Source organism: Rhamphochromis sp. 'chilingali', assembly GCF_963969265.1.
Source record: "Rhamphochromis sp. 'chilingali' genome assembly, chromosome: 11".
NCBI classification, from domain to species: Eukaryota; Metazoa; Chordata; class Actinopteri; order Cichliformes; family Cichlidae; genus Rhamphochromis; species Rhamphochromis sp. 'chilingali'.
Genome location: NC_137938.1, coordinates 37,855,088 through 37,860,087, shown reverse-complemented (window position 1 = coordinate 37,860,087; position 5,000 = coordinate 37,855,088). Strand labels below are relative to the sequence as shown.

Genomic DNA, 5,000 nt, shown 5'->3' with positions numbered 1-5,000 from the left:
AAATTCTGTTTTTCCACAAACATTTGCTTCCAGCTGTTTAAAAATGGTCACCACTGGATTGTGCTGATTGGACCAAACCGATGCAAGGAATTGTAAGGCAGATTCTTTCAAGCATCCAGCTTGTAATCCTACAGTAACCCCGTTTAGGGAGTAGGGGATATTTCAGCTTTTACAACAGTACAAATACACATCGCTGCAGAGGAACGACCAAAGTAAAAGAGACTACAAGTTAGGGGTGGGCGATATAAATGATATACGATAGAAACTATATAAATTTGGCCAACGATAGAGATTTTGACTATACCGCTCTACCGGGATAGCGCATGTTGATGATGTCAAAAGCATCGCAGCGGCTAAAACCATTATCATCTGCAAATGATGGCGGGCGACAGTCATAGCAAAGAGGTGAAGCACTTTTGAAATGTGGGGAAAGCCAAAAACTGCGCTTCCTCCACTTCCGTAACATTGATTCATTAATGTTGAATTCTCTCGCAGCTGCTCTGTTCCCATGTAGTTGCACTATATTAATGAATAACCTCGTATTGTGGATGAATGCTCTCAGTTGTTCTCCTGACTGAAGTTTGCCCCGTGTACAGCATCCTGCTATGCGATTGCATTTGTCCCTGACCACAGAATCCCTCACGTTAACTTTTATCGAGTGGAAAAAAGTTGGCTTCATCCTCCAGCTTCACTGTGCTAATGTTATGCTAACATAGCTGTGTCGCTAGCAATCACGTAGCACATCATTATATACCAGCTAGCCCAACTTCAGTAACCCTGCAAACCCCACTGCTGTTTAGTTTCCTGTCTTTATGTTAGAAGTGACAGCAGAGCTGTACGTTTGAATTAGTTTCAAAAATCTCTGATATGAAATGTTTAGGTGGAAACTAGCGAGCTAACTTCCTGTTAACTTCTAACTCCGTTAAATTTAATAAATTCTGTTTTCATGGATGTTAAACTTAATTGTTACACCTGGTAAAGCAGCAATGCTGATGATTTTATTAAAGATGAAAGAATTTGGACCGTTTTTAACTCTGTGTTGTTTGACTTTGGGACCTGAAGCAGACGGAGTTTTGGACCCAGATTACTCCGAAGCTCCTCACTACGGCAGCCGTAATGCTCTGACAATCCATCAAGCAGTGCGGCTTACCAAAGTTGTACTAAAACATTTTTAACAGATTTCTGCAGCCAAAATCGGTTCGAGGTCAGTAAGCACAACCAGAATTCATACATAAGGAACACTCTCGATTTTTGAGAAAATTAAAGGATTTTAAGTCCTTATAGTTTGGAAAATACGTTATACAGAAGAAAAGAATATATCACGATATATATTGTTACCGCACGTGCTTCAAATTATACCGCGATATGGATTTTAGGCCATATCGCCCAGCCCTACTGGAGTCTAGACAGAAGCATCTCCAATGGAAGAACCATGGAACCTGATTAAACACAGGAGAGTTATGTTTTTCATTCAGATTAGTTTATGCAATTATATTTGGTCTTAAAATATTGGTTCTTGTTTTTATTCTTTCCCCGGTTGGCAGCGACACACCGACCAGCTGACCACCATAAAACAACAAAAATAGAAGAACATGCCAATAACTGCAAAACACTGCGGCGGCCATCATGAAGTCCTACAGTTACTCACTTAAAAGAAAAGAAGTGTTTGAGGAGCCGATAATGAAAAATGAAAGAGAGGAGGACAGATGGAGGACAGGGAGTGAATCAGGAAGTGGAGATGAGTAGTAAGGACGGAGGCGTGTGGAAAAGCACTTAAACCACTCGAGGACCTGCGATTGTGCCTTGTGTGACACCACCCAGAAAAAACACCTTTCAGAGACTCCAGCTCATGCGTAAAGCCGCAGGATTAACTGAAAGAAGCAATAATACTTTGTTCTGTTCACTTAAATTAGCTGTGAACGGATTTTGTGAACTTGTGTAAATTGGGGGATGAACTGTGAGGACTTTGTGTTGTGGGTGGAGGTGAGATGGATGTTTTCTCATTGACGTCAGACTTCTGATCATCTAGTGGACGTCAGAGGAACTGCAGCCACGGAGGCTCTGAGCCGCAGCAGCAACACGTAACAATAATTATTCCAGGTCTTTATGACAGACAGGAGAACTTTATAATAACTTTACAAGACATTTCCCAGCCTCTGAGTGATTTCATTTCATCACTGATTTACATATCATAATTGCATGGAAATCCTCCCTGTCAGAGTGGAATGAATGCAACCAGCAGCCAGAGCGAGTCTGCTGAACTGGTGCTAATTAAATCGGAATAAGAGATGATTTTATTCATTACATGCATTTAATTGTATTTGATGAAATAACTCCTATTCATCCAGGACAATCTAATTATACAGTGTAGAAAAAATTACGTTCAAAACGATGTTCACATAATTAATTCGCACGTCTGGACTCGCTGTGCGTGATAACTGACCCTCTCTCCGTGACACTGCTCTGATTGAGTTGCTTAATTTCATTATTAGAGACCTGCTTTTATATCTCTGCTGCTGTGAGGAGCCTCGCATCCTGTCTCTAATTACTAGGGCTGCAACGATACACAAAATTCACGGTTCGGTTCGATATTTTTTCGATACAAAAAATGTTCATGCCTTTTTAATTTGTCATTTATTAAAATTATAAATATATATTTTAACTCAAAAGTACAGTTTTTAAATGTAATGTTGCTGAAACAACAAAATAAAAAAAATAAATAAATCTATCTGATGGAGAAATCCCTCATCTTTGGAAAGAGAGTTTATTACAGAGAAATGTCTCTTTCCAAAATAAAAGCTCTACTATACGCTTGTTCTGGGCTATATTCTCAGCAGCATATTAAACATATCAGGTCCCCATAAGGAGAATCCTGTGCTAACGGCTGTCTAAATGACTCGGTAAAGTTTGTAGCATGCGTGCTTGTTGTTTTTGTCTGCTTCCACTTGTCTTTGCACTAGGATGATGTCGGTGTAAATGTGCAGTCATATTCGTTGTGTTCCCACTAGTGCTGTCAGCGTTAATCTGAAATGACATTAACGCCACAACACGGCAAATCTCCGTTAACGAGTTACAGCGTATTGCCCTGTGCAACACGTTAACGAGCTAACTGCGCTAACACACTAGTTCCCACCAATTGAGCATTGCGTGGCACATCCAACATACTGTTTTACTTTAGTCCATGACGCGCTTACCTTCAGGGTCATACGTCACATGAAAACCAAAATAGTTCCAAACGCCAGATCTGAATGAGGGTGGGGGAGGTTCAATTTCGGGTAGCGTTGAGGCAGTTGCCATGTTGCAACGAGCTAAGCTGCGTACTCGCATTCTCAGCGAGACCGGACGTGCCAGGAACGCGAGCACGGACTCGTGATTTGTACAATTGGAACATCAGCGTACTTGATGATGTCACAGGTCCGGAGTTTTTACTGCCGTCCCCTCTTAATTTAACTGTGAGTAATAAGATAAGATAAGATAAGATAGAACTTTATTAATCCCTCGGGTGGGTTCCTCTGGGAAATTCGACTTCCAAAAAAAGCACAGCAACGACCAAAGTTACAGTTACAGAACTGTTATATATATATATATATACACACACACACACACACACACACACACACACACACACACACACACACACACATATATAATATGTTATGAAGCTTCACTTTAATCACAGCCAAACCGGTTTACTCAGGAACAAATAAAACACTGAAATAAACCAAACATTAACATTTAGAAGTGATCTAAGTGACTTATATATATATCATGTTTAACCTCAGTAGTGAAATCTCTATTAATAAAAATATTGTATATATGTATATGTATGTATGTATGTATGTACTGTATGTGTGTGTATATATATATATACACACACATGCATGAAGAGGATGATGTGGACAAAATACTCATTTGCCTAATAATTCTGCACTCCCTGTATATGTGTGTGTGTGTGTGTGTGTGTGTGTGTGTGTGTGTGTGTGTGTGTGTGTGTGTGAGTGTGTACACACACATATATATATATATATATTAATGAGCACTCTGATCTTCAGCCCCATTGTCTCCTGCTGGCAGATAAACTCCGCCCTGACAGGAAGCCCTTTCTGTTGGGTCAGGACAGAGTGATCGTATCTCCACCTCGACTCCCAACCAATCACTCCATCACCTCCCTCCATTATCCCATCAGCAGCACTCGGGTTGATCTGATTAACCCCGGGCAGAGCGAGGTTTTGGTATCCGAAGCACTTCACAGGAGGAAGTTACACTTATCCTCTAATAAAAATATAAGATATTCTCCTTACACAGCTGGCTCAGGTTACAGCCCTGAGGAACGATGGAGGGAAGGATGTTTCAGAAACAGGACACAGATCTGTTCTTTCTGTGGAGGAGATCATGTTCTACCAATCAATGGAGTTTATAATAGACCAATCAAAGGCTGCTTATGAGTCTTTTTATAGAGCTATTAAGATTCTTATCACTAAAACCACGAAGGAGAATTCTTCACTCAACACCATGCTGCTGGAGAACAAACGCCCTGCACCACACAGACTGACCTACACTGAGCCTTCCACCAGTCCGAACCATCGCGAAGGCCAAACTGGGACCACACCGAGACAGAACACACGTTTACAGAATAACTTTAAGTTCTGTTTTAAAGAACACAAAAGAATAAAAATGTCTGAAGACAAGTCCAAAACCAGCCCAAAGCATCTAAACAAGTCTGAAATCACATTTCTGAAACCAACGATACATCTCACTTCCTTTTTGCCGCCATGATAACTGGCTGTAGTTATCATTCTCACGCAGACACAGATACCTGCTGATCAACGCACAGTAACATCAGCACCCTGCTGATCCCAGTCACTGATTGGTGTGGATTAAAAGCAGAGGTGTGGACTCGAGTCACATGACTTGGACTCGAGTCAGACTCGAGTCATTAATTTTATGACTTTAGACTTGACTTGAAAAAATGTTCTAAGACTTGTGACTTGACTTGGACT

The 5,000-nt window shown here is 40.8% G+C and overlaps 1 protein-coding gene across 1 annotated transcript in view; it reads right to left on the bottom strand.

Moving 5' to 3' along the window:
- Positions 1-5,000, bottom strand: part of cpne4a (copine IVa) — a 103,674-nt gene that overhangs the window by 83,712 nt on the left and 14,962 nt on the right. The gene's annotated exons all lie outside the window — the stretch shown is intronic.